Source organism: Aquarana catesbeiana, linkage group LG02 (genome assembly GCF_042186555.1).
Source record: "Aquarana catesbeiana isolate 2022-GZ linkage group LG02, ASM4218655v1, whole genome shotgun sequence".
Lineage (NCBI taxonomy): Eukaryota > Metazoa > Chordata > Amphibia > Anura > Ranidae > Aquarana > Aquarana catesbeiana.
This window is the reverse complement of record NC_133325.1, coordinates 306,496,289-306,515,858: the sequence shown is the minus strand read 5'-3', so window position 1 is coordinate 306,515,858 and position 19,570 is coordinate 306,496,289. Positions and strand designations below refer to the sequence as shown.

The following is a 19,570-nucleotide window of genomic DNA, read 5'->3' as shown; positions in this document are numbered from 1 at the left end:
GTGTCCAATGCGTCCCTGTTCACCGATTCAGGTACCAATTAGGTTCACATTTTTGCCTGAATTCACACCTGAATTGGAACCAAAGATGCACAGGACCCTTTCCAAATGCAGACTGTGGCCTCCCCTGAGGTGTGTGAATCGGCTCCATTGAGAGCTGGGCAAACACTCTCCTGTCATGCGAATTGGATGCAGGAAAACTCGCATCCAATTTGCATAAGTGTGAACCCAGCATTAGTGTGCAGCTTCCCCCTTAGCCGCCCCCCCCCCCGCCCCCCTTATACTCACCTGAGCCCCATCCCAATCCAATGATGTGCATGAGAGCAGATGCTCTCCTGGGTTTCTGCCTCCTCATTGGCTGAGACACAGCAGCAGGAGCCATTGCCTATTACAGCCAGTTAGGAGGAAGCGGGGTGGAGGTTGAACGGGGAGGCCGCTCGGGAGTGAGCATGCACGAGTGCCCCCAGAGCAAGCAGCTTGCTCTGGGGGCATTCATCAGGAGGTAGGGGCTAGGAGCGCCAGCAGGGTACCCAAGAAGAGGAGGATTGGGCTGCTCTGGGCAAAACCATTGCTCAGAGCAGGTGAATATGATGTTTTTTTATAAAAAGAGACTGAACCTTAACAAACCCTTTAAGATATCAAAGCAATATGTTTCTCTATCTATTATATTACTTATAAAGATTACCCATTTACTGCGGAGTAGTGGAGTATGGAGAATGCAGTAAGATATATTTAAGCCCCTCTTTTTTCAGCTGTTGCGTGAGTGAGAAATTGCTAGTGGTAACAGTTCTGCCTTGAAATATACAGTATGAATATGCAAAAATTTGTTTCAGCCCATCATCATGCACCTACAATTAAAATGTCACATTTAGGTGATATAACATTTAAAGACCTGTACCTCATTTCTCTACATGTCTGAAATCTAGTTTTGTCATTGGAATATTTCCATTTAAGGTGTACCTCTGTATTTGTACTCTATTTTGAAAACCCAATAAAAATTCTATGCTGCAATAAAAAAAGATTATATGATTTGTTTTTAATGTTATATTGTAGGTAAATAATAACTAAGTCGATATTGACATGATTACATGGATTCAGTTCATCCAAGGTGGCAGGCTCTCCGGGTGACATCATCGGATGGCCACGCCCCATGGCTATATAAGAAATGTCAGACAGCGGGGGACATCACAATAGAGGAAGACAGCCTCACGACAAGAGCGGGCCTTTTTTGTTTTTAGCGGGTAACCGGCAGCGAGGAAGAAGACAGCTCCAGGAAAAGACAGCTCAAGGAGAAGATGGCACCAGGAGAGATGGCTCGGGGAGAAGACAGCACCGGGAGAGATGGCGACGGCAGAAGACGGCACCAGGAGAGCCGGCAGTGGGAGAGGACGGCACCAGGAGAGACGGTGGTGGGAGAAGACGGCTTGGGGAGAAGACAGAGATAATTTTCTAATAAAGGTCAAAAACCATCTCTTGTTTTTTTTTATTTCACTGCTTTTTTGGAGAATGGGTAGGGGTACGATGTATCTGGGTCCCCTTGTTAAAGGGGGCTTTCAGATTATGATAAGCCCCCTGCCCACAGACCCCCACAAACAACGACCAGGGTTGTTGAGAAGAGACCCTTGTCCCCATCAACATGGGGGCGAGGTGCTTTGGGGTGGGGGGCGCGTGGCCTGGTATGGTTCAGGAGGGGGGGCGCACACTTGCCCCCTCCCTTTTCTGACCTACCGGGCTGCATGCTTGGATAAGGGACTGATATGGATTTTGGGGGGGCCCCACGCCATTTTTTAAATTTTTTTGCTGTGGGGGTGTCCCCTCCTAATCCATACCAGAGCAAACGGTCTGGTATGGTCTTGGGGTGGGACCTCATGCCATTTTTTTGGGGGCTTTTTTTTAGCCGCCACTGATAGCTGATGACTCATTGGTTGTTAAGGATGCGGTGGCCGGCTTCCCAACCTGCTCCTTAGCAACCAGCTATATACAGTAAATGTAAAAGAAAGACACGCAAAATGCAAATCGTGGCAAAATCGCTGTAAAATCGTGTTTAAAACGCAGTTACAAAAACATAGAAAGCACAGCAAAAAGCTCTGCAGAAATGCTCAAAAGCAACATGCATAGATGTGAATCGAGCCTCAGTGCAGACATCTGGGAAAATAAGTGAGCCAATCACACAAGTAGGAAATGACAATTCTAGGGAAGTTATGTACAGAACAGTTCCAGGTTACCATATCGCATTGAAGTTTACAGAAAATGACAGCACCGCAGATTGGAAAGGAAAGGTCATTTTTAACAACATTAAATTACAATATGGCTTGTGTAGCAATTGTTCCTGCTGTATATACTATATTATTTTATTTTATTTGCCATTTTTCCCACAAAAGTGGAGTTACCCTTTAATGCACTGGAATAGTAGTGTAAAATAGTCACAGAAGCCTATGTGGCCACTATGAGACTTCCAAAAAGTGGACACGACAGTTGTCCCTTTTCCCCCTTATGGCAGGATCTGGATGCTTTTAGAACCCATAATTACGTGCTAAATAACTGGAGATTCATAGCATATTTGCCATTGTCTGTTCTGATTCCAGACGATAATTGGAACTTTAGGAACCCCAATCTATAGAAGGCTCTTGAGGGTTCCATAACAGCTGCATCCTTAGATAATTTAGAAATCTGTTTTAGGAGATTTCTGACATTCAGTTTTTGAATTAATTTTTTTATTTTTTTAATAACTAATGTATAGTTTTGCCTTTGGTGCTGTTCATCAATGTATAGTTCTTAAACAGGTATCAAATTCTTAAAGAACTATTAAACCCAAAAGCAAACATTTATTATATTGCAGCTTACCAATTCTTGGATGTGGTGGTTGTATTCGATTCCTTTTTTAGGCTTTCTTTTTTCTATTTTAATCTGGTGATCCAGCCAGCAACTCTCCAGCACAATATATCAGTTTACATGTATGAGACAAACCACTTAACACTGGCAGGGGTGATTAAAATGATCAGTTTTTATTTATTCAGGCAAAACCTTTATCCCAAAAGGAAAAAAAAAAAAAATTCTGTAACTGATTATAAAGTGTGAGCAAGAGTTTGGCTTCAATTTGTTAGTGGTTCTAGATCTGTTAATACATTTAATAACACCCCTCCCCCTTAGACTGGCAATGCTGCTGCCTGCTGTGCCTCCTCAGTTGATTCCTCCAGAGTTGTGTCTCACAAATGCAGGGGGTGTGTTACTGGCCAGATCACCAGGTGAAAACCGAGGGGGAAAAGCCAAAGAAAAGGAAACTGATGCAGCCACTACATCTAGCGAAGCTGCAATATATTCTATTTTTGGTTTTGGGTATAATACCGGTTTAATTCAGGGTTTAATACTGCTTTAAATCAGACTTAACGTCTTTCACCACTTTTCAATACGAGTACTTTGTATATAATGTTACTGTGGCGCTAATCAGGAGTTCAGCACACTACAAGAGTAAAAAAACGTTGTCTTCTGGGTTGTTTTAATTTTTTATTATCTCATTAAACCATTATCACATCATTTCTTATACTGTAACAGCAGCACAATAATGTGCACAGCCTTATTCCATAACAATCCAAAAGAGCAATTACGTTTCGCAGCAACCCCTTTTCCTTTTACTAAAGTAATATCGGTGAAAGCTCAGTTCTGATTGTTTGGGTTAATGTATTTTCCACAGTGGTATTGAATAAACCCAGTAATTTCACTTAGCAAATTCCACATGTGCTGATAAAATAAGTATTTTTACTAAGCAGGCAGTGTTCTTGGCTGAATGATGCAATGAACAAAAATCCCTACATGACTACAAGGCTTGCAGCAAAACTGCTTCTAAAATATGATAATCCTTTTGAAGCCCGTGTTAAAAAATGAAAGCATTTATGCTTTTTTGTATGTTTTTGGAAGAGAGCATTGCTGGTATTTATTTTGTGAAGTGTCAATGTCAATTGACGGCAGTATGATAAAATATGATGGCATCATCAGTTTAATATGCAGTAGACTTCTACTAGCAGAGCGGAGAATTTACAGACATTGTGAAATATAGGCCTGCATAGCCCATAGAATACATTGACTTATAAGTGAGTTAAGATGAAATGACTTGTTCAAGGTCACATGGAGCTGGCATCAGAGCTGTTAGAACTTTGTTGCTTCATAGCATCATGTTGTTCTGCTTTTCTTCTACAGTGTGTATCAAAGCATAAAATGCAACCTATATTTTGCTGCCATCAGCAGTATTTTAATGAAAGCGTTCTAGTAATTCAGACAGAATTAATGAGGCATATTTAACATAAGTTTGTTTCAACAATTTCTGATTTGATTTGAGACATTATGCTCTATAATCTGAATAGGATGAAAAAAGTTTAAGTCTTTAATTGAAGCAAAGTGTTGCCATTCCACATACTGTAACATAGATAGTATACCGTTATATGTAAATAAGCAAAACCTGCTTGAAGTAGGTTAAATGCAGATCAGAATGACATCAACTGCAATACAAATACACTTCTCAATGAATTCTGACTGATCTCAGAAGCATCTCAAACTGATGAAATCGGATGCCTTTGATACAAACCCAAAACCCACCTACACAAGCCTTTAAAGTTTGTGTCACATACTAAAAGACACACAAGCCACAAAACTAGAATAATTGTTTGGTGGGAAATGTCACAAATTAAACTATATCGCTGAATGCAAAGACACAAACTTTCAAAATGTTGTTCAAAGCTTACTTTTTTTCTACAATATACATTAAAGTCATTGTAAAGTCTTGTTTTTTTTTTTCCTAGCCACTTCAATACAGGGCACTTATACACCTTCCTGCCCCGATCAGTTTTCAGCTTTCACATTTTGAGTGACAATTGCACGGTTATGCGACGCTGTACCCAAACAAAAATTTTATTATTTTTTCCCACAACTGGAGCTTTCTTTTAGTGGTATTTGATCACCTCTGGGGTTTTTATTTTTTGTGCTACAAATAAAAAAAGACCGAAAAAAGTTTTTCTTTGTTTCTGTTACAAAATGTTATAAATAAGTAAGTTTTCTCCTTCACTGATGGGCACTGATGAGGCTGCACTGATAGGCACTGATGTGGCAGTATTGATTGGCACTGATGAGGTGGCACTGATAAGGTGGCACGTATATGCATCACTGATAGACACTGATAGGTGGTACTGATAAGCAGCACTGATGGGCACTGATAGGTGGCACTGATGGGCACTGATAGGTGGCACTGATGGGCACTCATAGGCAGCACTGATGGGCATTCAAAGGGCGACACCAATGGGCACTGATAGGTGGCACTGATGGACACTCATAGGTGCCACTGATGGGCACTCATAGTTGGCACTGGAAGGCACGTATAGGCGGCACTGATGGGCACTGGTGGGCACTGATGGGTGGAACTGATAGATGTCACAGATAGTCAGCACTGATTAGAGGCACTGGCAGACATCACTGATGGGCACAGAGTGCCATCCCTAATGTGCAATGATTGCCATCCTTGGTGGGCTCTAGTGGGCTTACCTGGAGGTCATGGGTGGGCATCCCTGCTGGCCATGGGTGGGCATCCCTGGTGGTCCTCGGGGGGGCTGCTCTGATAATCAATCAGTAAAGACCTCCCCTGTCAGGAGAGCAGCTGATCAGCTCTCCTCTGTCAGCGCGAGTGGAGGAAAAGCCAACACACGGCTTTTCCTGTTTACACTGTGATCAGCAGTGATTGGACACAGCTGATCATGTGGTAAAGAGCCTCCGTCAGAGGCTCTTTACCTCGATCGGAGATGTGGTGTGTTAGACTGACACACCACACCACTGATCGACGTGCTGCGCACCCCCCCCGCTCTCCAGTCAGGATAATGAAACCACTTTCCAGCCATCATTCTGCTATATGGCGGGCCGGAAGTGGTTAATAACAAACATGTTATACTTACCTGCTCTATGCAATGGATTTGCACAGAGTGGCCCAGATCCTCCTCTTCTCAGGTCCCTCTTCGCTGCTCCTGGCCCCTCACTCCTGTTGAGTGCCCCCACAGCAAGCAGCTTGCTATGGGGGCACCCAAACCAAGCTGCAACTCTGTGTGTCCATTCAAACAAAGAGCTGCCATGATGACTGGTTAACTGACTTTGGTTGACAGCCACGAGAGCCAATGGCAGCGCTGCTGTGTCCCAGCCATGAGGAAGGAGAGTCCCAGGTAGCCAAGGGACTGTTGGACATCACTGGACAGAGATGGGGCTCAGGTAAGTATTAGGGGGTGCTGGGGAGGCTGATACACACAGAAGGCTTTTTATCTTAATGCATAGAATGCATTAAGATAAAAAACCTTCTGCCATTACAATGCCTTTAATGCATTCCTGGATGTCAAACCACTTCCTCAAACTGAATCTATCTAAAACCGAGCTCACAATATTTTCTCCCCCACGTGCCCCTTTCCTTGACTTCTCTGTCAAGATCAATGGCACATCTATCAGTCTGTCCCCACATGCCAGGGTGCTAGGGGTAACTTTAGACACTGAACTGTCCTTTCAGGCTCACATACAATCCCTGTCCACATACAATCCCTGTCACATACAATCCCTGTCCAAATCATGTCGCCTTAGCCTCCGCAACATTTCCAGAATACGCCCCTTTTTAACTAATGACACCACCAAGCTTCTAATTTACTCCCTGGTTATCTCTCGCCTCAACTACTGCAACTCCCTCCTCATTGGATTACCTTTACATAGACTATCCCCCCTTTAGTCAATAATGAATGCCGCTGCAAGACTCATCCACCTTACCAACCATTCAGTGTCCTCCACCCCTCTCTGCCAATCCCTCCACTGGCTTCCACTCACCCAATGAATAAAATTCAAAGTACTAGCAATAATTTACAAAGCCATCCATAGCTCTGCCCCCAGCTACATCACTAACCTAGTCCCAAAATACCAACCAAGCCGCTCTCTTCGATCCTCCCAAGACCTCCTGCTCTCTAGCTCCCTTGTCACCTCCTCCCATGCTCGCCTACATGATTTCTCCAGAGCTTCTGCCATCCTTTGGAACTCCCTACCCCAATCTGTCCGACCGTCCCCTAATCTATCCATCTTTAGGCGATCCCTGAAAACCCTTCTCTTCAAAGAAGCTTATCCTGCTTCTAACTAACACTGTTTTACTTCCTCCATCAGCTCATCCCCCCACAGCTATTACCTTTTGTATCAATTGACCCTTCCTTTTCAGATTGTAAGCTCTAACGAGCAGGGCCTTCTGATTCCTCTTGTACCAAATTGTAATGTAACTGTAATGTCTGCCCTCATGTTGTAAAGCTCTGCACAAACTGTTGGCGCTTATAATAATAATAATAATTAAGGTAAAAAATATAAAATATTTAAGCATCAGAATCCCCCTCACCCCCCTTTTACTTACCTGAGCCCTCATTCTATCCAGAGCTGTGCATGTCTGCTGGTCTTCTCTCCTCTCATTTTGGGTCTCACTGGCTCTGCTGGGGCACCGGGAGCCATTGGCTTCCAGTGCTGTCAATCAAATCCAGTGACAAGGGAGTGGGGGCAGGGCTTAGTCCCGTTGTCTAAGCAGTGGGGCTCGGGAGTGAGCACACACAAGTGCCCCCATGGGAAGCTTCTTCTCATGGGGGCACTGTACAGAGAAAAGGGGCCAGGAGCACCAGCGAGGGATCTGAGAAGAAGAGGTTAGTGGCTGCCAAGTATAGACATGCTTATTATTTTTTTTAAAACATGTTTGCCTTTACAATCACTTTAATTGAACAAGCTGACGTTTGAAGTGTATTAGCTACCATGTACAGCTGCACCAGATTTTGCACTCTCCAGTTTAGTAAATCAACCCCAAAATTCTTGGTTTACTTCGATAGGGGTAAATATGGATGCCAATATATAGTTCAATACAAAGTATATATGGGCTGATATAATGTAGGACTTCAGAATCTTCACACTCCACTGGAACCCTTTCACTGCCAGGCCCTGCGCTCCACTGTTAAACTTAGGTGGCCAGACCATTTTTTCACTTTTTCCATTGTTTTACTATTTTTCCTTTACTTCAGAGTTTGCAATAGTCCCCCAAACCATACAGTTTTTGAAAGCATAGGACCAGTAGAATAAAAAGAAGGTTCTACTGATTTTTTTAGGCCCTATGAAATTTGCACAAATGTTTATCAAATTATTGTTTGCTAAAAATTCACTAAAATCATTATTAGTGAATACATGCATGGCAACGTTTACAAAATTTCTGTCAATTTCCTATGAAATATAAAAGCTAAAATGATATCAACCCCTTCACGCCGATGTAACACATATATGCGGCCTCACTGGGCTTTTTTCTGTGGGGCTGCATATATGTGTATCTGTCTTTGTGCTTTGTGCCGCACAGTGGGCTCCAAACACAGAGACTGGGGTCTCAGCCGCAGCCCCAGGTCCCGTACTAACGATCGGTTCCAGGTCACCCGATCACTGAGATATCCATTACCATTTACCACCAAATGAAAGCCCAATTTGTCCTGAAAAACACAAGGTATAATCCACCTGGATGCATAAGGTAATTGTGACGATACGTACGGTTTTACACATGTCAAAATTGCAAAATTGTGCTTAGGCATTTAAACTTGTTTTGCCCTTAGGAGTGAAGAAGTTAAGTTAATAAAAAATAAATAGTTGTACATTTTAAGAATGCATTTTTTTTGTAAACTGGTGAAAACTGAAGGTACACAAAACTGTAAATAAAACAATTTACTCAAAACAATCTGGAGGTTATAACTTTTCACTTACAGCTTTCAGAGTTTATAAAAGACCCCTCAAACTATAAATTTTCATGTCAAATTGGGAGCAACCGCTGTGTTTGTACAGTTGCTACATTCCAAATAATTATTTATCAGTGGATCCGTGCTTCAGGGTATTTGAACGACTGCTTCCCCCCTATGTAAGTAGGGAACACCTCGGTGTAACCCCAAAGGGATGAAAACAGAAAATAGGGAGTGGCGCTGTGTTCTAAAGAGGGAGTATCAATATACAATTATCCTAATTTCTAAAGTGACAGGTGCATTAGTGCAATGATTCAATCCACTCACAAGTATAAGTTAGCAATGTAATAATAATTTAGTAAAAAAATCAATACACTAGTGTATACTATGGATATAAAGTGATAAGTGTTAATTGGTGCAGAAAATATGTTGATACGGTCAAAATTCCATATACTGAAAAAAGTCATATAATATATACACTGGTTCCTCAGATTGGGGACCTTTTTATAAATAAATCTCGGCTTCTTTGAAAGTATCCCTGCCAGGACTCTATCAGATTTTAAAATCGGCCAATATTTCCTAATGATATGTTCGACCGAACAATATTGGTTATTGAATCCGGTGATAAAGGCCATATCCATCCCAGAGGAGTTGTTATCTTTCTCCTTTTTTCTCAATAGTGTATCGATTTTTTTACTAAATTATTATTACATTGCTAACCTATACATGTGAGGGGATTGAATCACTGCACTAATGCACCTGTCACTTTAGAAATTAGGATAATTGTATATTGATACTCCCTCTTTAGAACACAGCACCACTCCCTATTCTACATTCCAAATAACATCAATGGGATGCATGCACGGAACACCTGTGCATACCTATGGCGGTAAACATGGCCTTGCAGGGGTATACACTGTAGTATGACCAGTGGGAATGAAGCCTGAGTATGTTTTTTTATTATTATTTTTTGTTTTTACATTTTTTTTAATGTAAAAAAATCTAAACAGACCCCTGATGTCTTTTTTTGAGACAGGGATAGGGACTAAACACATAGAGTCCTCAGTTCCTTTCTCTGTAAGCTTAAGCTGCACTGCAAATCTATGAATACAGACTCCTATTCATTCACAAACTGAAGCATAGTACCGATTGCTCACTGTGCTTATTCAGGAAGGGAAGGGGGGTGGTAAATACATGGCTATTAACTCCCCTCCTTTCCTGCACTCCATCCTGACCTCAATTTCCCACATCAATGCTCCAGCAGCAGCTGCAGCCAGTGGGAGGGGAGGAGGGAAAGTAAGCCAGCAGTACCGTGAGGAGGATTGCCAAGGGGATCAGTGAGGGGGTGTCCATTGCTGGGGGATTGAAGTGGCAGGGGGATGTATTTGTAAAGACTCTGTGGCTCCCTTGCAGCACCTGAATCCAGCGGGAGGGGAGAGGAGGGGAAGCTGGAAACTGCAGGATAGCCATAGGGGATCAGGGTTGCAGGGGGGGATTGGTGCATGGGGCGGAGGATTGGTACTGCGGGGGGATTAAGCGGCAAGGAAAGGGGACATAAGAGGGGGGGGCATTTTATCTGTCAGCCACAGTGTTGGTAGGTGGACAGGCAGGAGACATAGGGCAGAAAAGTGGCAACAATGATGGTGCACTAGTCACAGCTGTGTGTTTGTGAGTATCATTTTTAAGTACTGGTCTGTATTCCAGGTACCTTTTTTGTGTGGCTCTTCAGATAATGAACAATGCTGGTGAAATGACCAAGTAGCCCTAATTCCATGTGTTAATGTGTGTTGGAAAATAAATTGCAAAGCCTCATGCAAATCAGGATTTACTTGATTTCTTTGAAAAACACAGAATCTATATTTATTATTTTTTCTGTGGTTTAAAATCCCTTTAGGGGTTGATATATTAAACTCAATTACACACAGCAACATTCTGCTTCTGTCTGGAGGTTATTGCCTGGAACATCTGTATTCCTGTAACAGAGTCTGATGATTTGCTACAGTATTTTGGTTCTATTTATCTGGTCCATACTTCAGTTACAGATGCTGAACTAGCATTAGCAAATTATTCCATTAGAGCGTTATCTGTTCTTACATTCTGCAAGACAGCGTTTGAATGAATTTAAATGGCACATATTTCTAGATATAATCCACAGTGTAATATATTTCTTTAAACTTATTTGTAAGATCTGTACTGTCCTAACAGCATCTAAATTCAAATTTGTAGAAAAGATATGTATAAAAAGCATAGTTGGAGTACATAGAGCATATACCTATCCATAATAGCTTTGTACCCCTACATGAACTGTAGCATGATTCTCTTCTAACTCATAGACTGCGCTATGATTGTTAAGTAGATAGGGTGGAAAAACATTAAAGTCAAGCAATTAACAGAAGTAAACCGCAAGACTTGCAATTTATATACCCAGAGACTATCATTTAGAGGAAAGCGATAATCCACCTTCCCAGTAATTCATTCTAACTATTCCGGTTGGGCTGTTTACTCCATGAAACTTTAAAGAAAGCCTGGGCTTATGTTATATGCTATTGCTTACTTCTTCTGCTTGCCTCTTGGCGTCAAATATACTGTGTGCTATGGCAAATAGTACATGTGATACAGCTATGTGAATTGAGCCCTATTATAATATATAAAAGATTACATAAATATGCAATAAAAAGAAAAAAATTAATAGTTACTTCCTGAAATATTTAACATTGTTAGAGCTGAGACCTTATCTCAAAACACAATCATTACCTTTAAAATAGTAACCTTTTTTTTTACAGTGCAATTATAAGTGAAACAAATCAATGAATTACTAATGTTATCCAACACTGTGCTGAAATACCAACTTAATTTACTATAATCTGGGTTCTCTGTAGTCCACTGCAGTTACAACCTATAGGGAAGCTCACAGGTGCATTAAGACTATAATTTATGAAGTCTGTACTATATATACAACCAAACAATGTTTTAAGCCGATTCATGGCTGTGAAAAAAAAAATCTAAAAATTTTGGTATGAGAGGCACCAACAGGTTTGCAGTAGGTTTGTTTGAGAATAGTTATCCAGCATTCATTCACACGAGTTAATCAGACTCAGATAATCAGATTACCTTCAAAGCAGACTAGTTTAGATGGTTGAACTACAGCAATAGCTGGATGAAAAAGTACTGTAGATTTTTAAAAGTAGAATGTGTTACCTATACAGTAGGTGTTTCAAGGTTTAAATTTCCTTTTCTGTGAACAATTGGGATCTAAAAGTCACTACGTAATTTTTTCTGCTTTTAGCTAAACTGCCTATTGAAACAGGAACAAATTATCTTTTGCCTCTGTGTAGCGCTTCTCAGGATACTATTGGCATTTGAGTAGGAAGGGGTGCTTACAAAAGAGTAGCATAGGTAAAACTTTTCAAAAATCACAGCATGTGACAGCTATTAAAAGATTGCCTGCATCAGTTTTCTGAGATAACATAAAAAAAAAACATAAAAAAAGATAACATATAAAGTCTATCCAAAACATTTTTAGTATAGTAAGGAAATAGAATCCGACAGATCATTTTAACTTTCCTTATGCAACAAAAGTGTATTTATTACTATCTGTAGTAATTTCCCCGTACTTCTTTATCCAGGTGGCACCAGTCACAAAAATAACAAATAAAGGGAAATCTCTCTAGCAGGGACATAGAAGACTATAAAAACCCATCAGAGGTTCCAGCCCTTCTATACTTTATCCAAATGTATATTAAAAAAAACAAAAAAAAGAAACAACATACATGTTTAACTAATTATTTTACCTAAAATCGAATCACTCTTTAAATAGTGAAATGCTATATGAGAGATACTAAAAAAACAAATCAGCAATTGTGTTGTACATAACACAGAAAATATTTTGCTGTTTTTCCTTTATCACTGGGGTAAAAGCATATTCCATGCAGTTACACTTTGTTTAATAGGTCAAAAACCATCCCATATACAGTATTATATATATTATTACTGAAAAATGAACTTATCAACTCTTCAGTAAATGTAGATATATATAAGTAATCCTAATTAACATGTGCATGTATGTAAATATTTGTTTAAACAAATGTAGAAAAACAAATGTGAGAGTGTATAGTTTACAGTGATTAGGAGTAATGTGGAGGATATATACATATATTAAAAGCTAAGCTTTTACTAATGAGTTACAGACATTTTGGGGTACCTATTCCAGTGGTCATCAATGCCATACTTCACTGTTCTTAGGGCCCCCATTTTTAGTCTGCCATTTTTTACAGCCTTAAAATAATATTTTATTGAGAGAATACAAAAACTGCTTTTGCTGCCCCCTCATCATAACATTCTAGATGCCTGACTGTCATGTTTAACTCTTTCTGACTTGATGCATGTATGAAGATTAAAAGTTCTAACTTTGCTCTAACTTTGCAGTCTGTGTGCTATCTCTGTGTCAGAAACACAGTAAGTATTGCAGTCAGGCAGCTGGTGTCATTGCTCAGCAATGACAGATTCCTATATTGGTCTCAGTACAGGTTATCTGTAAATAAGGTAGTTTATTCTAGAACATATTGCATGTCTGATATTACACTATACACTTACACTATAAACTGTTCTCCCAAGATTTTTACTGAGTTTGCAATATCATAATTGGAGATAATTTTTTTTTTAAGTTAATTTTTGAGCTGCCATGAATATCACAGTTTCTGGTAAATTGGCTTGCAAAGGTCATGGGCACTGTTGTTGTTTCAGAGCAATATTATCATATAAAGTGTTTCTTTTTTCCTGACAGATTTCTTTTAAAAATAAAAATGCGAGTGGTAAGTGACTTTTAGACCTTAAATGTTAACTTTTCAAATTATTAACAAAAGATCTGAAATTAATTTGGCAAGAAATTGAAATAGTAGTCCAGAAGCACAACTTATGTGAATGGTAATTAGAGTTTCTCTACTATAAGCAAAGTAAAATGGGAATGGAATATAATAAGGAATCCCGAAAAAATGTCCTTGTGAAAGTAGTCAAGCCTCCTTACAACAATGTGTATTGACCAATTGTGGATACACCATTCTCTTACAGTTTCTGCTTGGCTTTTCAATCAAGCTTCCAGTGCCAATAACCTAGGTAAAGAATCCATGTATTTGAGGTTCAGTGAAGCAGAAATGTGTTTTACCTACCTTGTATAGGACATATACATATAAGTGTACAGTATATAGACAAATTTACTGTAAGCAGTGTTAGCAGAATATGGGTGCCTTTTGCCAATCATGGCTCAGGGGGACCAAGTCCACACCCCACACTATATAAGGCTGCTTGCACGTTGGCCCCATGTAGTGTGTTGTTGGTGTGGACGGAGAGAGAGTGTCATTTAGATTCAGCAGGCAGGCAGGTTATTCAGTTAGCTGTAGTGTATTTAATATATATACAGACAGTCTCATATATATATATATATATATATATATATATATATATATATATATCTACTGTATCCAGTTTAGCTATATCTGACTGCAGGCCGTTCCTGGTGTACTTTTTCTAATATATGTCAGGCAGGCAAGTTTTTCAGTTAGCTGCAGTGTATTTAATATATATATATACAGACAGTCTTGTATATATATATAAATATATATATCCACTGTATCCAGTTTAGCTATATCTGACTGCAGGTCATTCCTGGTGTACTTTTTCTAATATACTTCAGGCAGGCAGGTTATTCAGTTAGCTGCAGTGTATTTTTTATAGATAGATAGATAGATAGATAGATAGATAGATAGATAGTCTTGTGTATATATATATATATATATATATATATATATATATATACATATGCAGCCTGTTCCTGGTGTACTTTTTCTAATATACTTCAGGCAGTGTACACAGTACAAAGTACTGTGCACCCATAGTGCAGTTTCTACTACTTTTCTGGTGGTGTACACAGTACACGCATAGTTGTTATTACACTTCTGTTGGTGTACACAGTACCGTGCACCCATAGTGCAGTTGCTACTGCTTTTCTAGTGGTGTACACAATACAGTACACCCATAGTTTTATTACACTTCTGTTGGTGTACACAGTACCGTGCACCCCTAGTGCAGTTGCTACTACTTTTCTGGTGGTGTACACAGTACACAATACATACAGTGCACCCATAGTTGCTATTAGACTTCTGGTGGTGTACACAATACCGTTCACTCCTAGTGCAGTTGCTACTACTTTTCTGGTAGTGTACACAATACAGTACACCCATAGTCGTTATTACACTTCTGTTAGTGTACACTGTATCGAGAACCCCTAGTGCAGTTGCTACTACTTTTCTGGTGGTGTACACAATACAGTACACCCATAGTTGTTATTACAATTCTGTTGGTGTACACAGTACCGTGCACCCCTAGTGCAGTTGCTAATACTTTTCTGGTGGTGTACACAGTACACATTACATACAGTACACCCATAGTTGTTATTACACTTCTGTTGGTGTACACAGTACCGTGCACCCATAGTGCAGTTGCTAGTGCTACTACTTTTCTGGTGGTGTACACAGTACACAATACATACAGTGCACCCATAGTTGTTATTAAACTTCTGTTGGTGTACACAGTACCGTGCACCCCTAGTGCAGTTGCTACTACTTTCCTGGTGGTGTACACAATACATACAGTGCACCCATAGTTGTTATTACACTTCTGTTGGTGTACACAGTACTGTGCACCCATAGTGCAGTTGCTACTACTTTTCTGGTGGTGTACACAGTACACAATACATACAGTGCACCCATAGTTGTTGTTAAACTTCTGTTTAACAACAGAACAGCACCCCTAGTGCAGTTGCTACTGGTTTTCTGGTGGTGTACACAGTACACAATACATACAGTGCACCCATAGTTGCTATTAGACTTCTGGTGGTATACACAATACCGTTCACTCCTAGTGCAGTTGCTACTACTTTTCTGGTAGTGTACACAATACAGTACACCCATAGTCGTTATTACACTTCTGTTAGTGTACACTGTACCGTGCACCCCTAGTGCAGTTGCTACTACTTTTCTGGTGGTGTACACAATACAGTACACCCATAGTTGTTATTACAATTCTGTTGGTGTACACAGTACCGTGCACCCCTAGTGCAGTTGCTAATACTTTTCTGGTGGTGTACACAGTACACAATACATACAGTACACCCATAGTTGTTATTACACTTCTGTTGGTGTACACAGTACCGTGCACCCATAGTGCAGTTGCTAGTGCTACTACTTTTCTGGTGGTATACACAGTACACAATACATACAGTGCACCCATAGTTGTTATTAAACTTCTGTTGGTGTACACAGTACCGTGCACCCCTAGTGCAGTTGCTACTACTTTCCTGGTGGTGTACACAATACATACAGTGCACCCATAGTTGTTATTACACTTCTGTTGGTGTACACAGTACTGTGCACCCATAGTGCAGTTGCTACTACTTTTCTGGTGGTGTACACAGTACACAATACATACAGTGCGCCCATAGTTGTTGTTAAACTTCTGTTTAACAACAGAACAGCACCCCTAGTGCAGTTGCTACTGGTTTTCTGGTGGTGTACACAGTACCCAATACATACAGTACACCCATAGTTTTTATTACACTTCTGTTGGTATACACAGTACCGTGCACCCCTAGTGCACTTGCTACTACTTTTCTGGTGGTGTACACAGTACACAATACAGTGTAGTGTGGTTTTGCTAAACAAAATTTACAGCATGTCCGGAAGGCCACCAATCTTTACGCCCCTGTTTAACAGGGATGTGTAATTACATTTTTTGATCTAATATTTCACAGCAGGGCCTGTTCCTGCGCTCAACAAAAGTTTCTGTGAGGCTTTACAGTGTTGTGCCACCACCATCGCCACCACTGCCTAAGGCCCAATTTTTATGCCCCTGTTTAACAGGGGTGCGCAATTAAAATTTTTGATCTAATATTTCACAGCAGGGCTTGTTCCTGCGCTCAACAAAAGTATCTGTGAGGCTTTACAGTGTTGTGTCACCACCACCGCCGCCTAAGGCTCAATTTTTATGCCCCTGTTTAATAGGGGCATGTAATTACAATTCTTGATATAATATTTCACAGCGAGCAGGGCCCGTTCCAGCGCCCACCAAGAGTAACTGTGAAGGCTTACAGTGTTCTGTTACCACCAACACCTAAGGCCCAATTTTCTGCAGAGTGTATAGAGCAGGCCATAAAGTATATACAGTGGGGCAAAAAAGTATTTAGTCAGCCACCAATTGTGCAAGTTCTCCCACTTAAAAAGATGAGAGAGGCCTGTAATTGTCATCAAAGGTATACCTCAACTATGAGAGACAAAATGTGGAAACAAATCCAGACAATCACATTGTCTGATTTTTGAAAGTTAATATGGGAAAAAGGTGTCTCCACTGATGCTTTATCACCAATCCTTGTTTCCCTAATAACCCAAAATTTTCTAAATCCAGTTGTCATTGGGACAGAAAGTGAGGTGCAATCTTCTGAACAGGGGCACAGACAGCAAAACAAATGTTACAGGGGTGATGATAACCCTTCCCTATGCTATCCAAAAAGCTTAAAAATAGATTTTTTGGCTGGAGCTACACGTACCTGTTCCAAACAGATTTAACTTAAGAACAAACCTACAGTCCCTATTTTGTTTGTATCCCGGGGTATACTGCTGCTGTTCAGAGTATATAGGGCCTGGGGCCCCACGCCTTTTTTTTTTTTAATTTGGGTGCTGGGTTACCCTTAATATCCATACCAGACCCAAAGGGCCTGGTAATGGGCTGGGGGGACAACATTACATTACAGCTGCAAGCAGTTTTCAATGACATTTATTCATTTGCAGGGACTCTTCTAAACACAGGAAAAATGCGCCACTTTACAGGCATACTATAGTCACCCCCAGGCATGATATTTAAAGGAATATTTCACTTTTATTGTTTCACTTTAAGCATTATTAAATCACTGCTCCCGAAAAAACAGCCGTTTTTAAACCTTTTTTTTTGCATTGATACATGACCCGGGGCAGGACCCGGGTCCCCAAACACTTTTTAATGACAATAACTTGCATATTAGCCTTTAAAATTAGCACTTTAGATTTTTCACGTTCAAGTCCCATAGACTTTAATGGTGTTTGCAAAATGTTTTGCCTGTTCGCATGTTCTTCTGCGAACCGAACCGGGGGGGTGTTCGGCTCATCCCTATTTAGCAACTGTACAGACTGACTTTATGCCTAAATCAGTGGCGTATGCAGTGCTGCATGCTGATTCAGAATGATCTGACAGACCTATCTAAAATCCAACATTTGGTTTTAAACGTACCTTTTTGCCCCCACTTCCTGGTATAGTGAGGCTTAGGTAATGTAGCTAGGGCCTCACAAATGCACCCTGGGAACGCTAAGTCCCCAGTGCCTTCCAGGGAGATTTCTAAATTGCGGCAACATCCTGTTAGATTTAGGGAACAGAAAAAAACCCTTACTGACCTCTGTAACTGTAGACACTAGTGAACAACCCATCTGCAAAGTTAAAACTTTTTAGTTTTACTTTCATTTTCTCCTTGTAGCTCAGCTTTCCCTCAAGCAGTGAGTTAAAGTGGTGTTCCGGCCGAATTTATACTTTTTAAATAAAAATACCCCTATAATACACAAGCTTAATGTATTCTAGTAAAGTTAGTCTGTAAACTAAGGTCTGTTTTGTTAGTTTATAGCAGTAGTTTGTTATTTTATAAACTTACAGCAGGCCGTGGCCATCTTAAGTGTGGGCATCTGAAGCCAGACTGTATTTCTTCCTGGATCTCATCCTTGCAGATCTCGCACATGCTCAGTGCAGCACAAGCAGTGTAATAGGTTTCAGGTCAGGTTTCCATAGCAACGGCAGTTTCAGAGGGTTGCCGCCCCACATGCTCAGTGCAGCACAAGCAGTATAATAGATTTCAGGTCAGGTTTCCATAGCAACGGCAGTTTCAGAGAAAGTTGCTGCCCCTTCCCAGAAGGCATTGCAAACAGGAAATGATGCGATGGGCCGCGGCCAGGGAGGAGGAAGTGAAAAATGAATACAGCAGATATACAGTAGGTGCTGAGAAAAAAAATAAAAAAATATCCAATTTGTTTACAGTGCGCAGTTTAGTGAGGGATGCTGAAGAGTTGTAAAAGTGGGTGGAACTCCACTTTAATAGTTTTGACACTCTTGCACTTGTGTGCTCTATGCCCTTTGATGTTTTACCTTTGTGAGTACCAGTATTCATACTTGTATTAAATTATCTGACTTACTATACTCTGATTGGCGCTAGTGCTTCCTCCTCAGTTGTTCCAGAGCTGCTTCTTGCTTTTCTCTGAGCTACCTTCAAGGTATACATGTATGGGCATTATGGACTTATTATAAGCCTTATTTTCATGCTTTTTTAATGCCTTTTTAATGTTTTTCTCCCTTACCATATTGCTGATCCCTTATATGGTTTTTAATTGACCCTGTGGGCTGACACCAGGCTTCACATTTACGTGCCAATTTGTTAATGTGTGACGAGCACCACGATAACTGTAACTACAAAGAACAGTGAAGGTGTTTTTCAAAGCTTATGTATTGTAAAGGCCATCGAGATCAATCATTGGGTTTAACAATATTGTTACCTAGTTATTGGAAGGTTATATTTAATATATATTTTTATCCAATTTAGATTTTTTACTCTGACATTAATAAAGTTCGGTAATTTTAAAGGCTAAGTTCATTTTTTTTTAAATTCCAGCTCCCCTATGTACCATATAGCATTAATTTACTTATTTTGCAGACATAAAACAGCTTTCCATTGATTCTACACAGGCTTACCTCACTCACTTCATATC

The 19,570-nt window shown here is 40.3% G+C and overlaps 2 protein-coding genes across 2 annotated transcripts in view; one reads left to right on the top strand and one right to left on the bottom strand.

The window, feature by feature from the left end:
• GABRA5 (gamma-aminobutyric acid type A receptor subunit alpha5) overlaps window positions 1–19,570 on the top strand; it is a 412,886-nt gene that overhangs the window by 35,621 nt on the left and 357,695 nt on the right. The window lies entirely within an intron of this gene.
• The window catches only part of GABRB3 (gamma-aminobutyric acid type A receptor subunit beta3), a 682,386-nt gene that overhangs the window by 418,171 nt on the left and 244,645 nt on the right, over window positions 1–19,570 (bottom strand). The window lies entirely within an intron of this gene.